The 26,262-nt window shown below is 34.6% G+C and overlaps 1 protein-coding gene across 7 annotated transcripts in view; it reads right to left on the minus strand.

Annotated features, from left to right (window-relative positions):
- LOC145266958 (pyruvate kinase PKM-like) overlaps positions 1–26,262 on the minus strand; it is a 142,482-nt gene that overhangs the window by 100,629 nt on the left and 15,591 nt on the right. Inside the window, exon 1 of one of the 7 annotated variants that reach the window (XM_080122786.1) lies at positions 10,069–10,342. The exons of 2 other annotated variants lie outside the window; for them this stretch is intronic. The gene's annotated coding sequence lies outside the window, so the exon portion shown is untranslated. Of the gene's footprint in view, positions 1–10,068; positions 10,377–26,262 lie in introns of those variants that run through there. 4 more of the 7 variants (XM_080122781.1, XM_080122783.1, XM_080122789.1 and 1 more) reach the window with 4 other exon arrangements.

Genomic DNA, 26,262 nt, shown 5'->3' on the forward strand with positions numbered 1-26,262 from the left:
CTGAACATTAATCGAATTAAAAGAAGAGAAAAGGAAAATTCTGAAATGAAAGTTGACATGAAAATGTACGTCTTAAAATGTATAAAAAGTTTTAAACAATGCATGACCTTTTTGAGAAAACGGACTTATTAATTTTAATTCAATAAATGTTTTATTTTGTGTTATTGTATTACTCTTGTGTATTAATTTTGTTTTAAACTAAACTTGACTCTTTTGGGTCTTTTTGAATTGGTCTCATTTAAGTTATTAAGAAATGAAAAAAAAAATCCCAAATAACAGTAATGCACAAGTGTCTTATCAAAGTTGCATAAAGACGAGAAAAACAAACAATTGATGAGAATTTTAAGAACGCATATACGGGCCATAAGTAAACCGCAAAACTGCAGGTTGTTTAGGAGTGGTCAATTAATTCAGTAAAGTTTTTTGTTTTTTTTTTAATCTTGTATCACAAGAACCTGATCTCATTTGCAAAAATAAAAATGTTTTAAAAAGGTTAACAATAACACACAAAAAAAAAATTCAATTCAAAACATATCAAAAATAAATAGCGAGCATGTTTTTACTATAAACAAAACGAAAAGTGGTTAAAAGGAGGTATATAACAAATGTGGCTATGGTGTAAAAACACAACCTCAACAAAATGCATGAAACTGAAGCGTAATACTGTTCTAGTTTTTGCGTCTTATAAAACAAACAAAAAAAAAATCAGAATTTTCTGTCTTTTTCTCGTCTCCACATAATTGATAAATACAAATTATTTTTTTAATTTACTCATTGCAAATAAAATTAAGTACTTTCAAAAATCCTATATTAACAAAAATAAATTTTTAACTACATTTTATTTGCTAAGCTTCTTACCCGGGCAACGTCGGGTAAACAATGATTGACTAAAATGTCTGACATGCGTTTTACTTTTATCTGTTGAAAATAGAAATTCATTTTGAAATATGAATATGGAAATTCAGTTTTGGCCAGAACACAAAGTTAATTTTTTTCGTTTAAAGAAAAATTTTTTTTAACTATGTATGTTCGAAAAACTAAGCATTTAAATATATTCCTTTTTTTTTTTTTTTGTATAGTTTTATACATTATAAATTAACGTTCTTTTTGTTTTTGTAAGTTTTTGTGCTTTTGTAGATTGATGTTTTGTCAGTGTTAGACGTATTTTTAATAGTAAAAAAAAAAAAAAAAAACGTTCCAAGATCATGCTTAAAAATGGTGGATCCTTTATTTAAATGAAGGGAAATAAGTCGTTTTTTTGTACCGAATTCATCGCACAATTCTTTTACTCCAAAAACATACGATTAAACACGACTAATTCCATTTTTACTTGCAATTATTTTTCTACTGGATCATTTTTCGTAATTTATACAAATTTCAACAGGACAAACAAGTATGTAATGTTTTCACCTGAAATGCATTATTAGGTTTCCGATTTTTTGAGATGAACATTAGTTATCCGTATTATTTGAATTCTTCGGACTGTTCTCATCTTGAGTGTCATTGCCACAATGTTTTGGTCGATGTAACCCGACCTTCAGGTGTATCTTGTCCAACTCTAGAAGGTATCTGTCAAACTCAAGAATTTGGACAGATTTTCGAATGGGACCCTTTATTTACTTTACAGGGGTAGCATGCTCTCGTTCTGTCAGCCATGACTGGAGGTTCTAAATAATTTGAAATTGTATTTTCCAGTCGCCTACACCGAGATTTGAACCTTCTACCTTCAGGAAAAGGTCACTTTTACAAATGAATTTTTTTTCAAATACTCCAACCACTGCACAACAGATTCTTGTGGAGATAATACAAATCGAAACATTGTGAAAATGGCACTCAAGATGAAAAAAGTAGTTCAAAGAATTCAAATATCATGAAATGTGTTTGTTTAAAAAGATGACCAATCTACATAAGTACCTAAGTTTTGTTTTGTGATGGAAGATATTCCCACCCACACATTCTTAAAGATTGAAAAAATAAAAATCATATATACACACACTTGTTGAATCATACCAATGACCAACGGAAAGAATCAGTTCATAATTATTTTCTTTTATTTTGACGAATGCCTATATTTTTTCCTTTCAGTCTTACGCGCATTATAATTGTGAATCGATTTTTTCCTTCGATTATAGAGATGCAACCAAGTAATATATATTTCGAGCTTGATATTTGAAACTAGCAGGACCTGTTAACCGGCGTTGCCCGGTAGTAGGAGGGGAAACACTAGTCACTTTAGCCACGGTGAAATTCTGACATTACAAGCCTTCAGAATAACGCGCTTGAAACGTATCGGGTGGCATAAATGACTTTGCAACCCAAATAAAATGAGTACAAAAGTTTAGCATGGCTACAATGATGACGATACCTCTCTCTCTGTGTGTGTGTGTGTGTGTGTGTGTGTGTGTGTATATATATCTGCATATATTTTCTTCCGTAGTCTTTCTTGCTGTTTTGTAAAATTTCCAAGTTAGTGCTTACATGCTTGTTTATTTAGGCAGGAAAAAAGTTTAACATTAATATGGTAGACAAAGTATAATTTTTTTTTTTACATAGGCATAACCACTTATCAAGGCCAGAGACCACTCGAGGATAAGGGTTAAGAATGTACAGTAGTCAATTGGACAATATAGTAATCATTAGTAATGGAAATTTGGAATATTTTGTTAACTTAAGTGGAACGGCTCATCAAGAACTTGTTTACGTTGGACTTGAAGACAACCATATTGTAGTCAGCTGGAAAGCAGAAGACACCAGCATTTATACTGTGAGCTTTAAGAAATAAAGAAAAAAAATTGGTTTTAGGTTAAAATGATTGCAGGTTGTAGAGAGCTGCCATGTTTAAGTCCAGTGTGTTTGTTTAAGATGTGTATTCCTGAATAGGTATTTTTTTTTGTTAACTTGCAGCCAATGAGAATTGCCGGAAGTGAATTAGGGAGAAACTTATTTTTGTAACTGGAAACGCAAAGGTAATAGTTCGTGCATGAGTTTATGAGCCAGTTACGAAGGTAGACAGGGCGGTATATGTATGTATATTAGTTCCCGGTGTTGACTGGCGGCGGTATGAGGACTTGAGATTTAGAGGGAAAAGTAGTAACTTCTTCCTTTGAAGATGCTTGCGATCGTGATGTTTCTCCTAAGATATCTAGGATTTTATAATGAATAAATGTGTATAAAACGGCGTCCTAAAGTTACATAAGATGGTGGATAACAGTTTAGACATAATAAATTTGTATGTATCATCTGTTATTGCAAACCTATAGTAATTTGGTCCAGAGGGCAATTTCTGCAATTAAATATTATATATGGAGACTATTTGAATAAGATTCTATCTATAAAAGTGACAATCTATGCATCTATACGCTCAACTAATTTGATCTACAGACTTGAAACTTGATATATAGGTAATTTAAACCTTTTAATTAGTTTTCATCTGGAAAAAAGGGGGCTGCTAAGGGGTAAAAATTGAAACATTGGTATGTGATCAGATTTTTATCTGTCAACCGTTTCATGAATGCGCATGGATGAATCGTTCACATGACAGATTCCTTATGTTAAGTATAAGTAGGTTTGAAAACACTTTTCAAAGAACGTGTCAAGCTGACCTAGTGGTTATCGTACTTGACCGTCTAGGTTTTGATCTCAGCTAGAGATTTTTTTTTTTTTTTGCTTACAAGTGAACTATTTAGGAAAAATGATACTCGCATGCACGTCTCTGTATGAATCAAAATATATTTATGCATATTTTACGACCAGGCAACACTGGGCAGCCTGCTATATATATATATATATATATATATATATTTTCTTAACTTCTTTATTTTCTAAGCTTTCAAGACTCTTTGAAACTCTTTTCAGCCTAACTGGAGATTTTCATCAAAACTCCAAAATAATTCTTCAACCAGGCAAATTCTTTTTTTACTACTTGTGCCACCGGTTGAAAAAGAAAAAAAAAAAAAAAAAAAAAAAAAAAAAGTAAAAGAAAAAGTTTGTATTGTAAGTGGACGTTTGAAAGTCAAAGTGGTGCATTTTGGTTAAGAATATTACTGTATACTTGCATGTCATGTCGAGGTTGAGGGGATTTTAAAAAATATGGAAGATGATTGAATAGACCTGTTATAACTATTTTTGTAAAAAATAAAAAACAAGAACTTGATCTGCCATGTTCTAATTTGAAATGACAGAATTGAAATGAGCTAGATGTCAGTTTTGATATACGGCATGATCACGTTGACACACCTGTTCACGTTAGAACCTCCAAGTTAACCAACGTGGAGCTTAGTCTGTACCAAATAGGAAGCCGTCGACACCTTTAATAGAAATATACATGCGACTGCGGACCGCTTGTGAACTTGATATTCCCATGAAACTTCCTTCTACGGGAGATGGGGAGAAGCAGGTTCAACCCAGTAGCATATACTCAACAATACATATGATCTGTAAGAAAGGTCAACTCTAACGTCATTCTATCATTAATCGTCTCCCCACTTCGTTAATAAGGAAAAAAGGCGGAAAAACTGGTATTTTCCTTGTTCCCCGCAGCACTTTTTATACCAGTCACCAATCATAAGATTGGTAAAAATTTTTTTTTTTTTTTTTTTTTTAAGTAGATAAAAATCCATCTCCCCGAACAGGGGCACCTTGGATCAAGACAAAAATAAAAATTGCCTCAACCCAGGTTTTTTTTTTCTTCACTGACTGAAGACAAAAGATAAAGTACACTTTAACATTTAATTCTATGTTTGCATAAAAATAAACAGGAAATACAATACTGTAAAATAGGCAGCCGTAAAAATACAGGATTTAATATTCAAAGACCAATTTCAAATGGTTGCTATTAATTATTAATTCAAATCCTGCGAGACATCCCTGATTGCGAGTAGTGGCGGATATAAAAGTGCTACTGGCAAAGTATTTTGGGATATCACCTCTTGATTCGTCGCAGGACAAGTTTATCCGCTATCAAGAATTGCTCTGACTAACGTAATTGAGCATTTTGCATAATATAATCATCCACAGAGACTTTCGCTGTACCACAGCTCTTCAGTGCGGATAGACTAGCAGAGCACCTGTCCCGAACCAAGGATCGAACTATCTAGCTGATAGTCAGCAGTTCTACCCTCTGGTCCATGGGAGCTGTGCCCGCACACGACATTAAATGCCTATAACTTTTTTTTAATTGGTATATCATACGATTGGTAATTGGTATACATACTTGTAGTTATTCGGTATCTCATTCAAAAAGTCGGGGTCCAATTTATGTATATATTAAGTTGTAAATTGATCCCCCACTTTCTAATGTCGTAATTAGCGTAAAATTGATTTTTTTTTTTTTTTACTGCACCAAAAACTTTTCGAAGTATTTTATTGAAAATATTTATATTTAACAAATAAAGAAAAATACTTTTTTGTTTGTTTTAAGACAAAGACCATTGCCAAGAGAGAACTAAAAATAATGTTTAAGAATTTTTTTTGGGGGAAAAAAAAAAATTAAAGATGTAAAGAAAGTTTTCGGGGTGGGGGGGGTAGTAACTTTTTTTTTCTGATTTTTATATATAAAAGAAACCTAATAAAATTTTTTTTTAAAAAGTTGAAATTTAAAAGCAAATTTCAACATAAAATTGTTAAAATGAACTTCCGCCTGTTTTTCATCAGCTGATAGCTGTCTGTGCTTCTGCTTCACGATAAATGCCCTGAAAGGTCCCTTCTGATTAACGTTTGTCAGATTTTAAAATATTTTATTCGGAAAAACAGTCGAGTTTGTTTACATGTTTTAAGACTGATAAACATTAATCAAAAGGGACGTTTCCAGGGCATTTATCGTGAAGAAGCACAACGTCGTTGTGCTTCTTCACGATAAATGCCCTGGAAACGTCCCTTTTGTGCCACAACGATCAGCCTGATCGTCGATCAGGTGACGATTGTAAACAATGACGGACGATACTTGATTTTAGCCATTATTATTATTATTATTATTATATAGTAAAAAAAATAAAAACAAAAACGTGTTTAACAAAAAGATACAAAATGTCAATGTATTTGACCTTGAATTATGAACAATTATTTTCGAACAGCTATATTAGGAAAACAGCTTTTCAGACTTGTGCACTTTAACATCCCCGTGCAAATTTTGGAAAGTCATTGTCGACATAGGGAAGGAATGAGTGCTTTATGGCTTTGTTCAATCTTCCCTTGCCGTGGTCGGAACTGAAAACATGTGAAAAATCCCATCTAATAATTTTAAAATATGAAACTAATATTTTTGATAAAAAGTAATCGTTCGAAAATTAAATTACACACAAAGAAATTACACACAATAGAAACGTTTTAAAATAAACTTTACCAGCCCGAGAGTATTTTAAATAGGATTTTGAATATTAAATTGTTTCTTTTTACTCGTCTATCCACGAGGGCAGAGTTAACCACAAGATCGGTTTTTAATGTGTCAGAAATCCAGCTCCCAAAAAGGGGCCCTCGGGATAGAAACAAAAATAAAAAAATGTCTCAGTCATGAAGGAATTCTTCACTCACCGAGGACAAAAACGGTTAAGTATCAGAACAGATACTACACTGGGCGTTAAATAATTAATGTTGGTGAGAATCAGAACAGGTGACTCGACGTCCGCAGTCAGTAATTAGTGTCCAATAATTTTTTTTTTAAATAAAAATTTCATAAATATATTTTTATATTACCAAGGAGAGGAGGGGGATACAAAACAGTGAAACTTCATTTTTATGAAAATAAAAAATGAATACTGCGATATTTTTTTATCCGACACTGTTTGCTGCGGACTTCGAGTCGCCTATACACCATTATTTTTAAATCAAATTTGCTTAAAAATAAATAATTTAACCAAATGGTTATAAAACGATAAATAATCGTTAATTATTAAAATCATATTTACTTAAACGCTTTCAAATTCTTTTTAAAATTCAAGTCACAAGACGTTTTTCTTTTCAACTTTTAATGCATTCTGGTAGATTAAATTTCATTTTTAAAAATGAAATTTAGTAATTTAATTTAGTAAATTACTGAATCTTTATTTCAATATAAAATCCAACAAATAAAGTGTGGTACTTATGCAGAATACGGACCGTACTAAAATAGTAACACGATTTAGAAACGCATTCTTTACATTATAAGGGTGAGGGGGGCACTGTGCTAACTATTCTGTACTTTCACCTAACAATTTAATAAACAATGCCGTAAATTTAGAATTTAACTTCAAAATCCAGTCTTAAAAAAAGAAAAAAAAAAAAAAAAAAAAAAAGCAGGATCCGTAAATAAAACTATAAATTAAACAATGCGCAAGTTACTTATAGACGAGAAAAACAAACACTGGAAGTGATCATAATTTTATTAATAGACGAGAAATGTTAAATATCGTTTTTTTTTTTTTTTTGTTTTACTTTAAAGTTTTTCATTTAAGAATTTTTAAATGAATTAAAGAAAAAAAAATAAAGAAAAACTCCATTTTTATAACAAAGGATATAGTACCCTTGATTTTGGGACAATGACGTTATATAATATATATATATATATATATATATATATATATACGCACATAAATATATATAATAATCGGTTCATCAACATAAAAGCAAACATTTTAATTTCATAAAAAAAAAATTACTTTTTTTTTTTTAAGTTACTTTTTCCGTTCGAAAGGGGAAAAAATTGAAATCTAAGTTTCTATAAAATGGAAAAAAAATTCGAAGTATGGACTAAAAAGGTGTCATTTGTTTTTGTTTGCAAAACTTTCGAACCCTTGAACAAAGATCACAATGTAGTATCTGTTCTGATTACTACACTTAGGTTAATTTGCCCTTCGTCAATGGAGGGGAAACCCTTCTATATGAACACAATTTTTATTATTTATTTATTATTTATATAATTAACAATGAAATTTATTTTAGGCAAAAGATCCGACCCATTTTGCTGCGGACTTCCAGTCGCCTATTCTTCAGCATCATCCCTAATTATTGGCAATTAAGGGTTCGTAAAATCGACTTTAAAGTAAAAATTAATGAAAGAAAAAAAAAAGGATGAAAAAAAACTTAATGAAAAAACTGTAGACAATTCACTTTTTGTATCTGAAATTCTATTTATATTTTGAATGAAGATACTTGTGCAGTTTACGATATGTGATACTAAGTATCACATATCGTAATTGAATTTAACTGAAGTCACTGATACTTCAGTTAAATTCAATCTCTATTATATCCTTTGTTTATCAAAAATTGTTGGGTAATAGTTAACAGAGCCACTCTCCCACGTTACGAAATGGGTAACCTCATTATTTCAAAACGGTCCCTAAACTGCAGAAGTAGTTAATATAAATTCTGATACCCTTTTTTTTTTATCTTAAAAATTTATTAAAAAAAGTAAAAATAAACGAAGTGATTTTAAATAAAATAAAAACACTTGTTTAAACAAAAAAAAAAAAAAAGACAAAAACACTAACCCTAATTTTGCGTTGGCGTATTTTTTTTTTTAATTCGCAAATGATATAATCGATTATAACCGATTTAATAAACGTCGACATGTTAAGTTATTTTAAGTTCTGTAAATATGGGATTTAGGATCTTAAAATATTTTAGGTCCTAAATTTTAATGGGGGGGGATGCAGAATCGTTTTTTTTTTTTTTTTTTTGACAATCATGACAGACTGTCGTAATTGTCTTAAATAAATAAAACATGAAAAGCCGAATAAACTATTCAAATAGGTGAACCAGAAGAACAGGCGACTCGAAGTCCGCACCAAACAGTGTCCGATAAAAAAATGTACTTTAATAAAATAAAAATATTTCAGGTTTACCAATGGTATTTTTTATATTACAAATCCAGTGAAAAAAGAAAAATGGATGTGGAATCGATACAATTGGTGACATCCTTTTTATCAAAACCCTAACCCTAAATAGCAGACTTGAAGAATATTGCCCCCTATTTTCTTTTATTTTCGTCTCTCAAAAAAAAAAAATTTTTCAGCGGATTATTATTGAATGGACACCAGTCTACCAGTGTATAATAATGTTAAAATAAATAAATAAATAAAGTCGATATTTAAATATTTGTAGTGGGTGCTCATGCTCAGCTCACTGCTCAGTTTCTAATGCAACATTCTAGTAAATCGATCACTCATTTTAGAACCACTCGATATTTTTTGGCCAAATTTCGCGAATTAGTTTTTTTTTTTTTTTTTTTTTTTTTTTTAAATGCTAAACTTTCATTACCGTTTCTTTTTTTTTTTTTAAATAAAAAATTATATTTCGGTACTTGTGCATTTAACGAACCAGACGTAACTCAGCATTTGCTCGGCTTTGTAGTTTATTTTGGAAGTATAATCCATAACGAAAATAAACAACCCACTTTAAGAGAAATTACGAGTTTTTTTTATATTTTATTCGCAGTTTCGTGTTGGGGGGGGGGTAAAAAAAAAAATTCCTACAACAATTCTGATACACCTAGTGCAAGTGCATTAGCATCTACTTTTTTTTTTCTTGGTAGACTAGTGTCCAGTCAATAAATATACACTAAAAATGGAAAAATAAATAGAGCGGGGGCAAGATTCTTCAGGTCCGCCCCTTTAGTTTTGCGTTGGCGTATTTTGATTTTAGATAGAAAATCGAAATGCGAATTTTTTGTTGTTGTTGTTGCGATATGACATTTAGGACCATAGGAATAGAATAAACGACTAGCAAAAACAAAAAAAATAAATAAATAAAATAAATATCAATATATATACATGGGGGGGGGACTTATACACTTATTTGTACCGTGCTGGACTAACGTTGTTTAGAAAGCCATTCTTAACCTGGGGAGGGCGTTTTGCAATTATTCTTTTCTTTCACCTAACAATTTAAAAGATTAGGCAAAACTTGAAAATACTATTTTAATTAAAATAAATAAATAAATATGGGTAATATATATATGCACAAAAAGCACGAAAATATATTTTAATTTTTTAAAATGAAGTTCAAGTTTGACAACCATGACTGACTGGAACGAAGAAACATTAAAAGAAGCGAGAGAAAAAAAACAACATTGAAACATAAACAAAAATATCGTACCTTGAGAAGTTAAATAGAAGTTCGCAATCTACAGTCAAAATGCGAGATATTCTTGCGTGTGCAACAAAAAAAATATATGCCGGACAGAGTTAGAGAGCCGACCACCACAACAACCTTCACCGTTTAAAAAAAAAAATGGACGTCCTTCAGGAAGAACAAGGTGAAGAGAGCGAAAGAAGCCAATGACCAAATATGGGCATCGTCAAGGACGCTTGGCCGATTGACCAATCAGAACGCAGCATTTATGCGTGCGTTCGACACAACAGCCGGTAACGAAGCGAACAGTTGTGTAAAATTAACGTTGGTGCATACGTGCAAGCGCGGAGCCGATGATGTAGCGTCGATCAAGGTCGCTCGAAAAGAATGTTTTAACAAGGTCACCACCACCCGGTTCAAGGACACACTTGTTGATCCATCTATGACTAAAGAAAACAAATAACAGACGATTATTTATTTTATTAGACGACCCGTAACCCGTTGGGTCGGTATTTGTTTATTATATACTGATTGTACCGTGGTAGTTTCCTAGATATACGTCGATATAAACATAATTGGCTACATATACGCAAAAACATGCATGCATACATGTAGCCACTAATATATATATATATACACACACACACACATATTCATGCACACACACACACACACACACACACATCCCCATATAAGTGTCAATACTTGTTATGAGTACATTAGGCACCGCCAAAAATGGCCGCAAAATCAAGTTGTTGTTGTTTTTTAAAACGAAATTACGTTTATTAAAATCCATTATTTCTGAGTAACTTTTTTTTTCCAGAAAGATAAAACCCTGAATTTTATCATATAGAAAACAGAATAATGTAAAACTTTTTCTACTATTTTTAATTCAATTTTAAATGTTAAATTTTCCCAAAAAGTTAACAATTGACATTTTTTGTCTTGCACAAAAAACGTACTTAAATATTTAAAAAAAAGGGTTTTTGAAATAATTAATTAATTTATTTATTGTCTAACTAAGATTTAGGATGATTTTCTAAGAGAATATGCAAAAATATTATAATATAAGTACCTGAATTTCAAATAATTCCACTTATTCATATAGGTAACCAGATATTCGCGTTGACGTAGACTTCAGATCGACTCTGTTTACGTTTTCGTCTGATAAAAAGCAAACTATGGAAGACCAAACAGGCCAAAAAAAACTTATTTTTCAGTGACGAAAATTTCAATGCATTATTAAGCTGAGGCTGGCCAGTACCAGATGGGTGACCATTTGTATGCGTTTGGTTTTTAATGTGTATGTGTGTGGGGGCCAGACTCCCCAAAATGGGGGGGGGGCAATTTAAAGCAGAATAAAAAAAAATTATTTCAGCGCGTTTGGTCCACCATAGTCAAAGGCGGCAAACGTTTTCAAACGGGATCGAAAAAAAAGATGCTATTTTTAACACAAAGGGCACAATATTTATCGAATTTTTTTTTTGGGTATCGATTATTCAAAGCATGCCCTGTTTAATAATGGTCATGCATTATTCGGCTCGCTAAAAAAAAATTGTTAATTTATTTATCAAAAATTTTAAAATAGCTTTTTTCGTATAAATATTAAAAAAATTTTTTTTTTGTTTTGCTTAACTTAAATTAATTATTTTACTTAACATATTCACCGAATTTCACACTTCAAAACTCAAAAGCGGGATAATTAAACACAATCGAAGTTCTGATATTCAGACGTCAAAATAAGGTATGCAAACAATTTTTTTTTTTTTTTTTTTTTTTGAATCTATAATTCTGTCCCTTACAACACAATATGTTGATTTCAGTCTCAGATGATTATTTTAAGCATATTTGTTCCCACTTCAAAACAAGGGGGGGTTTTGTAAGCAAAAAAATATATATATATAAATATCGTTTATGAAAAATAAGTACACTGTTATAAAGTTCATTCTTCTCCTAATAATCGCTGAAAATTTCGTATTGATCGGATAATTACCTGATTTTTGGTAGATTTTTAAAAAGACGGTCCGTCAAAAAGTACTGACCTGCCCCCCCAGTTTTGGCGGTGCCTAGAGTACATCCTTTAAACTCCTCGACCTAATGCTCTCAGGAAACATGAGTTGGAACAATTACATCGAGAGTATCGCCAGGACCGCTGCTGCGAAGAAGGTAGGTTCTCTCTACCATGCTATAAGGCCACCATTCGCCCATGTATGGAGTATTGTTGTCATATTTGGGCTGGTGCATCTGCCACTAGTCTCTCCATCCTAGACAAGGTTCAAAAGAGAGTCACCAATCCGATAGGCTCTGAACTGTCATCTAAACTTCAGCCCCTGTCCCATCGAAAAAATGTTGCATCTCTCTGCCTTTTCTACAAGTACTTTAATGGTGAATGCTCTGACGAACTGCAAGAACTTGTGCCCCCTCAACGTAAATACCCTTGACAAACCCGACAAGCAGCTAAATCCCACCCCTTCACAGTAGAGATCCCTAGATGTAAGAGAGCCTTCTACTCCAGTTGTTTCTTCCCCAGGACAGCTAGACTTTGGAATTCCCTGCAGGGTCCTTGCTTCCCCCACTATACTGACATGCAGAAGTTCAAGTGCAACGTGTACCGACATCTTGCTGCCGAACTCCCTACACAGTACCCCTGATGCCTATGTCCCTGATACTAGCCCCCTACACCAAAGTGGCAATATGCCTTGTTTGGGGTGAAAATGTAATAAAAAAAAAAAAAAAATGCTTGCAAAATATATAACCAGTGGTAGTATACAATCGCTTGTGTATATGATGAATTAACATAAATAGGAGGAAATGATGCCTGGGAGGTTGATATAATGACAAACGAACAGATACTACAGCTGTTATGTAATAGGTTGAACACAAGAAAGTGTTGATCTATCTATTTAGTCATCTATTTCTGCATCTATCCATCTCGGTCTATCTATCTCTCTAACTGGTGAGATGGACGGGAGATGAATATGAAGAACATTTATAAGATCTGTCCAAATATGGTAAATCATATTGTAGCCGTTTACCGGAAGGGCTGGTCAGCTGATCGGATCTGCGTGTGAGTCACGTGATCAGGTTAGCTGGAGATTGAGAGTTGGAATTTGGATGTTGAGCAGAGCGGACAGTTTAACAGGTCATCCGCCCCCCCCCTTCACTGGGGAGGGAGCTGATGTGTGTGAAAATAGAGACCTAGAAGTAAACCACGCAAGCGAAGACATTCACTTTCCATTCTTCTGCGATCGACACCTGGAAAGTGAATAAAAAATTATATAAAACCAATCATCGTCTTGGAGTGAATGAATATTCGTCCAAACAGGTTCCAGCCTCCCCTCCAAGAACAAGATGACTTCCAGGTGGACAAGACCAACGACACATGAAGTTAAGGTATGTCCAAAATACATGTATCACATACACACACACATATATGAACAATTAGATATGGATATATCATAAATAGACAGCAACAATAATTCTAGGGTTCAAATAGTGAAGAATCACCAACAATAGACATTCAGTGACATGTGTACAAGTACACATATCAACATTTAGACGATCATACAACATACACCGTTTTGGTACCTTTTTGGTACGCGATAACACAACTGTTTTATAATATCAAATCCACCTGATAATACAACACAGCTTCTTCCCCAAAAAGAAGAGAAAAATGCTTGGAAGGATGCTTTCATGACAACAGAACAGGTACTACACTATCTACCCCGCAACACCTAACAAAAGGATATTGTAATACCAGAGAAAACTTGTACTACACTAAACTAACCAAAGAAAAAAGGCGATGCCTGGGAGGTTGGTATCATGATCAATAAACATATATTACATGCCCCCCCCCCAAAAAAAAAATGAGGAGGTAATTACTGGGAGAAATGAGATCATGACAACAGATGGAGTATTACACCACATCTCCAGAAATGAACATTTAAAGTTAACACAATGGTACATTAACAGAATTTGTAGCAGTCATAAATGATCTACAGGGTGCCTTCAATAAGTTTCCAGACAATGCACTTGTTGTACTGTTTCAACAACTTCTGGAAGGCCCCATGGAAGTCCTCTTGTGTGATCATGTCAATGACCCTCGTCACAGTCTCTTTCATCTCCTCAATTTTCTTAATTTCACACAGGATAGTTATGTTACGTAAAACGATTTTCATTGGTTGAAGATATTTTGAGTTAACACGATCCTGTGAAAACTAACTTGTTTTCGGAAGTGAACAGGAGAATGAATGACAACGAAATGGAGAAAGGAAGAGGTTAGCTTTTTGAGCCATTTGTTTTTTTATCGTTTGTTTCAATCATCTCAATTATCACGACAGTTTTTTTTGTTTGTTTTTTTTTTTCTAAGAACAAAAAAAAAAAAAATGGTGGTACACCCCAATAACTACACTAAAAAATATGAAAATCTTTAATAAGAAAATCAGATTATTATATTTAGGAATATTTTTTAGATGAGGATTGATACCTGATATAAGGAGAGTAAGAAGTGGATCACGGGTTTATTTTCAGCAGCCTCATAACTCTCACTTCCCTTATTTTGTCCTTTAGGCCTCACATTCCTTGAGCAATGTTTCTGGCAAACAGGGAAGAATTGCTGTTTTCTCAGTCAGAATCTAATTCATCTGACACTTATCATTGGCAAGGTTAGGAAGTAGTATTTTTTTAGCTCCTTACATCAAGTGGCCTCATGCTTTGTCTGGAGCGAATTCCTTAAAAAAAATTGTATTATTTGTATTGTTTAGATTATTGTTCTCATCTTGGTTGTTATACTCACAACGTCTCGGCCGATGTAACCTCTGGCCTTCTTTAGGTAGGAGGTTACAGCGGACGTTTCTTTTGATCTTAGCTTAATGCTTAAACTAACCTAAATCTTATTTTATTAATGCCATAGTACCTTTAACGTAAGTATGCATATGTGTTATAATTTCCAGATTATAAATTATTCGATTGGGAGATCCTATTTATTAAAAAGAGAGGATAGATGGTGATAACATACTACAAACATTAAATTAGTACATAGAGACGCTAATTTAATGTGCGTAGTATGTTATCACTAGGGTTATGACAAGAGAATATTCTTTTTATTGTTTTGACTCTCGAGTATATATTCGATACAGTTAGACACAGTTAATCAATTGAGAACCACATTACTCTGTCTAAAAACATATAAGATATTAACTGATATATACTCGAGAGTCAAAATAATAAAAAGGATGTTCTCTTGTCATAGCCGTAGTTATCACCTTCTATCTTCCTTTTTAATAAATAGGATCTCCCAATCACCGAAGGCGCAATGTAAAAAAAGAAAAAAAAAATACTACAAAAAAAAATAAATGATGTCGCTTTTGGGCCGTATGTGAAACTAAAATATACCTTGTTGGTCTTCTGGTTAGGATTCAAGGGTAGTATCTGTTCTGTCTAAAGTGTCAGAAATTTATCCTCTTTCAGATAAATTCGACGCGAAAGTAACTAGCCTACAGAAAAATAAATAAAAGGATGAAATAAAAAGGGGGGAGTTAAAGAATAAAATATAAAGTGTTAGAGAATGGATAGAAAGAGAGAGATAGAGAGAGAGAGAGAGAGAGAGAGGGGGAGAGTGTTAATTATAGTGTAGACACGTTGACCGGAAGTCAAGATTAGCTGATTTGATTGCGTGGGAGTCATGTGGTCAGGTTAGCTGAATCGAGAAGATTTGCTTGGGACTTGGAAGAGAGCGGACGGCTTCGCCATTGTCTCCTCTCGTTCGCTGGGGGGGGGGACAAACGCTGATGTGGTAGAAATAAGACCTACAACAAAGGCCAAATTCACTTTCCAATCTTCTGTGAACAAACTGGAAGGTGAATAAAAAAACTATAGAACCAATTTCTTGTCTTGGTGTGAAATAAATCTTCGTCCCCAAAAACAGGTATCAAGTCTCCTTCCCAGACGAGAATTTCCAGATGGACCAACAAAATGGCAGAAGGTATGTTGAAGATACATGACACGTCACACACATATTCACACTTAACAGCATATGAACATATGTAATAGAAAGACCACTAGACGAACACACAACCAACGACATTAACTCTGGTAAGATAATTAAACATTAAATCCTTTATAAATAGACACGTTTTAATATATCATCTCCATTCCAATTTCAACCAATATACAACAAACGCTCATTTTATGATACGACAACGTAACATAAAGGTCTTGTTTTAAAATGAAGAGATTTTATTTACAAAAAGTTTGCAAATTTTTCCCTTTGCAGGCATTAAACACAAAAACAAAGAATGCCAAAGTAACAAGATATAATGCAAACAAAAATGCTGGTTCTTATATTGAAAATGTCGTATCAATGAACGAATGCAATATTATATTTCAAATATGAGTAGTTTCTAATTACTCTCTCAAATGCAATAAATTTAGGAACGTCCTCACAAATTGATGGCAGTCAGGCATGTGCCTTTTTCTTTTCTCAATTTAAAGTCTTTTAAAAATTACACTCCTTCCAAATACGTGCAAGCCGTAGCAACGTAAATAAAGTCTTCAGAAGTTTGCTTTGTCACATCCGGGTATTCTGTTGCCGGGATATACTTCTTTGAAGGAGGGCTCTGGAAATTCCTTATCTGCACCGGGCAATGAATTCACGTCCACTCTCCAGGCCGCCGGAATACAAAAGAGCCCGTTTTCACGCTGGGACTCGTGACATTATCATCAGGGAGCTAGCACCGCCCTCCCATTCAAATTAAAGGGAGTTTTGTACGAACCCAAAATATACAAAACTAAGAATCATAAAAGATACGAAATACAGAAAATCAAATATAAGAACCAGAATAAAAATATAATAAATGTAAACAGAGGACGCATAATTATTGGTACAAAAAATTCCAACAACAGATGGTATAATAATATCATAAGGTTTCCATTCATGCTGGGCGTCGATACAATGGAAATATGTAACAGATTCCGGACCAAGTAAAGAATAGATACCCTGTAGCAGACGACACCGCCTATATTTAAATAAATGGGTGTCTCTTTCTGTTTCGGATTTTTGCGACTAAGATTGATTTTTATGTACCGTGTTTTTTTTGGGGGGGAGGGGTGTTCTGTGTGCGTTTTTAAGACAATTCAATATTTATTCTTTAAAACATTAACTTCAGCGACAATTAATATATTTTGAATATAATATTTTTAAATATTAAATTTTGACGAATATTCGCGAGCAAGATTTTTTTTTAAATAAAAGATATTTCAATAAATGGGTGTCTTTCTGAGTGCGTTTTTAATATATTTACAGAACTTTTTAATAACTGTTTTATTCTTTATATCAAATAAAAATAGAACTTTTATAATGACATATATATTATGGACTGTTTTTCAAACATCGAAATTTTAAAATTAAAGTTAGTTTTATTTAAAAAACAAATAAAATAAAAAAAACAGATTTTTTTTTTTTTCAATCAAATTATAAATTTTATTTGAACTTTCAACAAATTTTTACAGACATAAAAAATAGACTTTATGGATATTTTATAATAATTTTTTTTAAATATGTTTAACGAAATATTTTTTTTTATCATTTCATTGTTGAATAAAATTTCAAAGTAATAAATGTCGAAAAAAAAAAAGATCTCGAAAAGAAAAAACACCTTGTCTTTTTTTTTTTTAATAAAACTTTAATTTTAAAATTTCGATGTTTTAAAAACAGTCCATAATATATATTTCATTATAAAAGTTCTATTTTTGTTTGATAAAAAGAATAAAACAGTAAAAACAAAAAAACAGTCCATTAAATTCAAATAAAGACTGAATAAAACTTATAAAAAAAAGTTCATTCTATACGGTTTGGGCCATGTTTTTTTTGTACGTTTTTAATATTTATTTAAGGTGCGATGTATATCGATGGTCAGTGAAGGAGAAATCCTTCTAGGCCGAGGCAATTTTTATGCATAGTAAAATCACAAGTATAAACAATCGAGATTTAAAAAATATATTATTTTATTCACATATCTTTTTATAACTTTTATTTTTATAAAGATGAAATGTAGTATCACAAGATAGAAATCTTTTTATAATTTTTATTTTTATGAAAAAAAAAAAACACACTCAGAAAGACACCCATTTATTTAAATATCTTTTATTTTTAAAAAAATCTTGCTTGCGAATATTCGTCAAAATTTAATACAAAGCATATCGTCACTTGGACGCAAGGGGCTACTATTTGCGGCCATGTCTAGGTATTATTACGGTATTAATAAAATAAGATGTAGATTAGCTTAAGCATTAAGCTAAGATCAAGATTAAAATTCCAAACCCTGGAATTTTTCCGTCAAACTTTGGAATCTTTCTATCAAACTCTGGAATCTTTCTGTTAAACTCTGGAATCTTTCTGTTAAATCTGGAATCTTTCTGCTAAACTCTGGAATCTTTCTATCAAACTCTGGAATCTTTCTATCAAACTCTGGAATCTTTCTGTCAAATTCTGGAATCTTTCTGTAAAACTTTGGAATCTTTCTGTAAAACTTTGGAATCTTTCTGTCAAACTTTGGAATCGTTCTGTCCATCTCTGGAATCTTTCTTCCTTCTTTAGGAACAGTAGTTCAAATAGCAGAACCTGTCGAAATTCATAACTGGCAGGATGTGGATTAAATAAAGGGTTGTGTTTGAGAGTTTGTGCAAATTTACCATTCTCGAGTTCAATAAAATAATCATGTAGAAAGTTAGAGGTTATATCGGCCAAAAGTTGATGAAAATAAGATTCCAACAGTAGTTTGAATAATCTCAACAATATAATAATAATGTAAACTTGCAGGACCTGTGGAAATTCCACGGAATGAGAAATATATTGAATTAACAAGAGTAGCTTCCCTTTAATGTAGCCTCGTTTTCAAATATCATTATAATAATAATATATGATTATTGCTGTAATGGTGTGTGAAAGGAAATTGGAATTTCAAAAAACTAATTTTTTGCGCCATCCTGAAAAACTATGGAATTACTGAAGATACAGTTGAAGATTCAGCATTCCTATCCAGTCGCGGTTAACAACCTGGCGACGGGCATAAGATTAGTTGGCCGAAATATCGTTAAAACGACAACAATAAAAGATGAGCATAGCATAGTCTGCAAATAAATAAATAAAATATAAAGATTCCCGAGTTTGACAGAAAGATCTCCAAGTTTGACAGGATAAACGTGAAGAAGTTCGGAGGTTACATCGACTAAATCATTGTGAGAATAATAATCCAGATGCTTGAATAATTCAAATAACACATTCTATCAATCCTCACCTAAAAAATTCAGTTTTGTTTCATTTATAAAGTCAAACACCATTTAACTGTAAAAGCAGAATAGTTGCCTCCCTTGGATCGATATTGAAGTTATCTCCCTTGCACTTGTTTTCTTCAAGGTATTCTCAGCTACACTTGGTCTATTCTATCCTCAGTCAGTGAAGGAGAAATCTTTCTAGGCTGAAGCAATTTTTGTTTTTGTTCCAATACAGAGTTTCCGTTTTTGGGGAGCTGGATTTTCCTCACATAAAAACTGAAATAAAGCTGAAATAGGAAATAGCAACTATTTATATTAGTGACGATACGTTGGTACGTACAAGGCTCATATTTTTTCGATTCCGATATAATTACCAATTCCGATTTGGATTCTTTTTTTTTTCTTTTTTTTACATAGTATTCACCACTTATCAAGGCCCGGAGGCCATTCAAGGGTAAGAGTCAATGAGTGCACAGCAGTCAATTGGACAACATCATAGTAATCGTTAGTAGTGAAAATTTGGTAAATTGGATTACCTAAGGGGATGGCTCATCAAGAATTTGTTTACGTTGGACTTGAAGACGACCAAATTGTAGTCAGCTGGAAAACAGACAAATGGGAGAGAGTCTCACAGGCGTGCAGTTTTAAGACAGAAGCTTTGTTTATGGAATCTACATTTAGGCTTATGCACAGACAAAGAGTGGGGGAAATTATTGATAGTGGTTTCAGCTAGACGAATGTTTTCATGAAAGTCAGAACAGGGGGGCCATAGATTGGAGTTAAGACAAGCACTTGCCATGAAATTAACGATGAAGCAGAGACAGGCTCGCAACGTCTCTTCTGTGAGAAAGAAGTTGCAAGAAGAGAAAAGGGCATCCCCCCACTAGGCTACAAACTCTATTGTGAACTTCTGTCAAAGCAGGATAAGCTGCTTCTAACAGCTCCTGCCCAGATGTGGCAACATTACTCCATCCTTGAAAGTACCTAGGTAGAGAATTGCATCAGCAGTGAGATATCTACCGGAGCGGTAGAAGTATGCCACCATTTTTCCAGTGACCTTGGCAACGGATTTGATGTATGTGTTCCATTTCAGATCAGGAGTAAAGGTCAATCCCAGAAGCTTGTCAAAACATGGAGCCTCCCCAAGACGAGAGCCATTCATTTCAATTGATGCCAGATGGAGATCAGAGCATTGATGAAAAGATAGAAGCTTGGTTTTAGATGCATTAAAAGTAACCAGTTTAGATGAGATAGATCATCGGTACCGTCGGTTTCAAACATGATAATTAGGGACCATTTTAGATACCCATATCAAACTCTCTTCAACCAATACTCATTTCCTTGAAAAAAAAAAAAATATATATATATATATATATATATATAGATATATAATTAGGTTGGTGCAAAAATAATGTCGTTTTTATCAGATATATACGTCAAAAAAATACATTATTTTTGCACCAACCTAATATATATATATATATATATATATATATATATATATATATATATATATATATATATATATATAAACGAGAGCCATTCATTTCAATTGATGCCAGACAGGGATCAGAGCATTGATGATGATGTAAAGATAGAAGCTCAGTTTTAGATGCATTAAAAGTAACCAGCCACCTCTTTTTCCATTGCACCACGTGCAAAATACGCGCAAATATTTTCATTAACACAAAAATAAACACTTGTTACGGAAGAATCTATAGATTTTAATTTTACTGTTTAAAATCAATAAATATTGTGGGTCCCCCGACAATTCACCCATGTCCGTTCGTCCGTTCGTCTGTCCAAACTTTCTTTTCTCAATAACTATGCCTTGGAATTTTTGGAAATTTTGTACAAACATTAAACATGATATGAGTAAAAAAGTAACAGAACAGATTTTCCGGAAAAAATCCGATTCCCCCTTAGAGGTGCCTTTCAGGTTAAAATGGCTAAAATTGACACTTTTGTGCTTATTAAAAAAATTTATGCCTTGGATTTTTATAAAACTTTCTGAAAAGTTGTAACTAACTGATTTCTATTTAATTTTGTTTGTCTATACTTTGCGATAATTTTTGGGTGTGCCCCAGGGGCTCTTTTAGGGCTAATAAAAACCCTCCATTTTTGGGATTATTTTACTATATTTGTCCAAAATTTTCTGTGTATGTCTATTTAGCAGTTTTGCATGGTGCTGAACTCAAATTTAAATATGTTAAGGCCTTGGGGACTTCTGGGGCTAAATTGGGGGGAGGGGGAAGCAAATGATGGACTTAGTGATTTCTTTTTTTGCATGGTGCAGAACGCAAATTTACATATTTTAAGGCCTAAAACTGTTCATTTTCAACAGGATTTGACGTCCCCTGGGGACTTTTGGGGCTAAATGGGGGGGGGGGGCGGCAAATGTTGAACTTAGTCATTTTTTATGCCTCGTTCACTACGCACTCACGGGAGGACCATGCATGCTTCATTTGTGGAAGAATTTGTTTTAAACAAAATCGAATAAATTAAAAGAATCGTTTTTGGCATCGGAAAACATGCACAAAATTTTCCGATTCCGATACTGATACCGATAGCTCAAAAAGTTCCGATTCTTTCGATTTTATATTCCGATTCAAATTAATTGTCCCAGCATTAATTTCTATGCAAGTGCAATTGTTAGAATGTAACTGTATCGTTTTTCTAACTAGTCTTTTAAGAATGTCAGAATAGACCTGACCAGTTCCCATCCATACTTGTCTTTTATGAACTCTGACACTGAATTGGTCAGATGTCTGTTCTGGTAGTGTCGAAATTTTTTTTTTTTTTTTACAATCTGTATCATATGTATATTTTGAACTATATTTTATATTTTTTGTATTCTTTATTAATTTTCTAAATTTATAAATAAAATTTACTTTTCAGAATTTTTTAGATGAGGATTGGTTATTTGTATTATTTGGGTTCTTCAGACTACTGTTCTCATCTTGAGTGGCATTTTCATGTTTCAGTCGATGTAATCTCTGACTTTGTTCAGGTTCAACTGATAAGTCATTCGCAATTGTACCTATTTACAATGCCTCCCCACGGGACAGAGTTAGACACCAGGGTCGTTTTTTAATGTGGAGAAAAGTTACAAAAATAAAAAAATTGTCGCAGTCGTGAAGAACTGTTCCTCCACCAAAAGAGAACAAGAAATGGAAGTGCAGCATCTGTCGAATTTGGGAATGTTTTGGTTGAGCTCGGGAATCTGGACAGAATTTCGAACTGAACCTTTTATTTATTTCATGGGTTTAGCTTGCTCTTGTTCTGTCGCCCATGATTGGATAGAGGCCTGTCGTCTGACATGCTTAATAAGTTGTCACAAAACAGGCTTGTGCAACTTGTACAAATCTGAGTGGCCCAAAAATGAATGAAGAAAAAAGAAATAAAAATGGCCGCCTTATCTCTTTATATGCCTGCAATGTTACCACCTGATATGCAAATGAGATGTTACTGGTTGGAGATAAAAGAGACCTGATTTTTCAGAGAGGGTGTTCATTTTGGAGTTGGATTTTGAAGAAGTGAGTTCGATCAGCAGAAGTGCTTTTTTGAAGTTGAGAGAGTAATAGCAAAGAGTTGAGTTATTGGACTAAGGAATTTTGGCAGCAGTGCGTCAAATCTAACAATTAAGACTTGACTAATTTAACCACAAGGTCCGAAGTGATTGAGATACAATTGCGAATTTTGGCCAAGATACAAGTGTAGTATCTAGGTCTCAAAGCCAAAATCAGAAGCTTCTACGTCAAGTATGCCCAGCGCCTCGCATTAGATAAGGCCAAGACGAAGAAGAAGCTAGAGCAGAAACTAGCCCGGGCTACGGGGAGGGTGATAAGGTTAATCAGGAACTAGCTAAGCAGGACTTTCTATGCGAGACTAGCGAGCGTTACGAAGGCTAAGTAGTTAGAGCTAGGCTTAGAAAGATAGGCAATGAAGCAGGCCCATAACTCTGCTAAACACAGAGTTGAAGATTTCGGCTGCAGGTTGTTATCGACGAGTTGGTTGAACCGGAACAGAACTACGCTGTGAAGGGGAGATTGATTCAGAACAACTTGCACCTGATCCACACGATCCTAGAAGGGGGGAATAGACGACGATACGGAAGCCGCGCTGATCAACTTAGATAGGTTGGGCGCCTGGAGTGGCAATGCAAACCTCCCAGCGCCCTTCAGCTGGACAGATGGCCTGGTCCGGATCCTCGGCGTGTGAGTCGGACTGGGTCTCCAGCTTGACAAGAATTGGTTGGAGGTATGGTCAAAGGTCGAGGCTGCAGTCAATTCGTAGCTTCCTAGGAAACTTTCCTTAAAGGGTAGAGCTGAGGCGTGCGCCACTTACGTCTTTCCTCTCATCCTTTACCGACTGGCCAAACTTCCCCTGCCTGCATAATACCTAAAAGCTTTTGTCGAATTCTTGTCCTTGCTCCTTTGGGACAGAGGAAGACACTGGGTGAGCAGACAGGTCTGTATTCAACGTCCGTGTGAGGGAGGCTTGGGAATGCCAGACTTGAAGTGTCATAGAGATGCTGAGAGGCTGGCCTTCCTGAGCCACTATATGCAAGATGACCAACCATGGCACCCCGTGGTTACTGCCGCCTTCCCCGACCTCATTCTCGATCCTTCTATCGAGAGCCGCGGCCGCGGGAAGAATCTACCTACATGAAAAGTGCCAAGCCGCGCTAAAACAACTACCAAGGTCCAGCGACCTTGTGACTGCTACTCGTAGGGAACTCCACAGGGATCTAGTGAAGGGGGCCGCCGCCGACTCGTTATGCGCACATTTGGGTTGGCAGCAGAATGAGATCCGCTCCGCGTGGAGCTGAGCGCCAGGTTCGAGTCATCTGAACAATTCGGAGTTCTCTCTGACCTGGCGATTGGCCCGAAATGCACTTCCACTCAGCAACATACAATGCAGTTCTGGGTTTTTGGAGTCGCCTGATTGTCCTCATTGTGGGACAATGGCCGTAGAAACTACTGATCATGCTTTTTTTGATTGCTGCGAACTCCGCCAGTACTGGTCGTATGTCAGCGAAGTGACGGCTCGCATCGATCCTGAGCATCCTCGCCCAATTACCGTATTCAATGTTGTTGACAAGATGAGGCCGCCGTGGGACCGGGAAAGACAAATGGTCTACGTTACGATCCTGGCCATGGCGAGAATGGTGATTTGGACGTCGCGTCTGCAAGGTTGCCGGGGGGTGTTGTCTTTTTCTGATCATGATCTGATCGCTTTCTTTAAACACCAACTACGGGTGAAGATCAGATGTGATAGAAGAAGGCTGCATTGCGCGGCATTTGACAGAAGATGGATACATGTAGCAAATCTGTGTGTACGAAAAGGAGCCAAATTTGAATACATGTTCGCCGCCTAGGTGTGGAACGTGCAGTTCCGTAAAGTAAAATTAAACAAGTAGCCTCTCAGCTAACTGAGTGTGTGTTCCATCCCTCCCCGATTAAGAAACCTCCAAGATCCCCACCCCCTCCTTCTTGCAATTTTTGTTTTCACCCCCTCCTCTAAATTTCGCCCATCTTGGAGAGAAAGAAATACAAACTAACCCCCATTCCTTACCCACAAAATTTTCTTTTCTTCAGTCACCCCCATCTAGAGGGCATCCCCACTTAGAGCCTGACCCGCAGAAGCGAGGTTCCTTTTACAAACCTAAGGAACGGGCAGTCTATCAACTAGACGGGGTTGGCAGGGTCCTACGAATCACTTTTTTTTTCCACCCTCTGCCCTCAATACAAATGAATTATTGTACCATTTTTATTGTTATCTTTTTTGTTTTTACACGTCAATAAAAAATGTTTTAAAAATTGGGAGTTAAGTAGGACGTCCCCCAATATGAAAGGGTGAATGCGGTATTATGGTGAAAGAAGATACTAGCTGGGAGAAACTTTTGATTTTGTTTAGTTCTGGAGTGACAAGGATGACCAACGACCCCCACAATCCCCCCCTTTTGAGTTGGCCATGTGCCTAAGTTTTTTGTTCATTGTTGATTTTGACTGTATTTTTAACATGAATAAAGGATTTAATATCTCAAAGTGTAGTATCTGTTCTTCAGATACTGCACTTCCATTTCTTGTTCTCTTTTGGTGGAGGAACAGTTCTTCATGACTGAGACAATTTTTTTATTTTTGTAACTTTTCTCCACATTAAAAAACGACCCTGGTGTCTAACTCTGTCCCGTGGGAAGGCATAGTAAATAGATACAATTGCGAATGACTTAGACTTTCTATCCAGTCATGGCTGACAGATCGAGAGCATACTATCCCAGTTAAGTAAATAAAAGTTTGTTTGTTTTTTTTTTTACACGGTGGTCACCACATATCAAGGCCCGGAAGCCACCCAGGGATAAGTGTTATTGCAAGTACAGTACGTTAGTGTGGAGATTTAATGAAGTGTTTACTTAAGGGGGCGGTTCATTAGGAATTTGTTTACATTGGACTTGAAGACATCCAGGTTGTAGTCAGGTGGGAAGCAGGCAGACGGAACAAAGTTTCACAGGCGTGCAGTTCTAAGAAAGAAGCTTTGTTCATGGAATCTACGTTTTGATTTAGGCACAGATAAAGAGTGGGGAAAATTTTTCCCAGTGGATTCAGCTAGACGGGTGGTTTTCGTGAAAGATTGGAGTTTTGACGAGCACCTGCAATGGAAATAACGATAAAACAAGGATAGGCTCGCAACGTCTCTTCTGTGGGAGAGAGGTTGCAGGGTAGAGAAAAGGACATCCCCCACTAAGCCACAAAGTCTATTTTGTACTCTGTCAAGGCAGGATAAGCTATTTTTAGCAGCTCCTGCCCAGATATGGCAGCAGTATTCCATCCTTGGATGTATTTGCCTTTTATTTTTTTTTTTTTAGGGTTCCGTTCAGAATTCTGTGCAGATTCTGGAGTTCGACAGAAACATTCCCAAGTTCAACATGATACACCTGAA

This window comes from Euprymna scolopes, chromosome 42, assembly GCF_053919585.1.
Source record: "Euprymna scolopes isolate OS-2025 chromosome 42, ASM5391958v1, whole genome shotgun sequence".
In the NCBI taxonomy this organism is placed as follows: Eukaryota; Metazoa; Mollusca; class Cephalopoda; order Sepiida; family Sepiolidae; genus Euprymna; species Euprymna scolopes.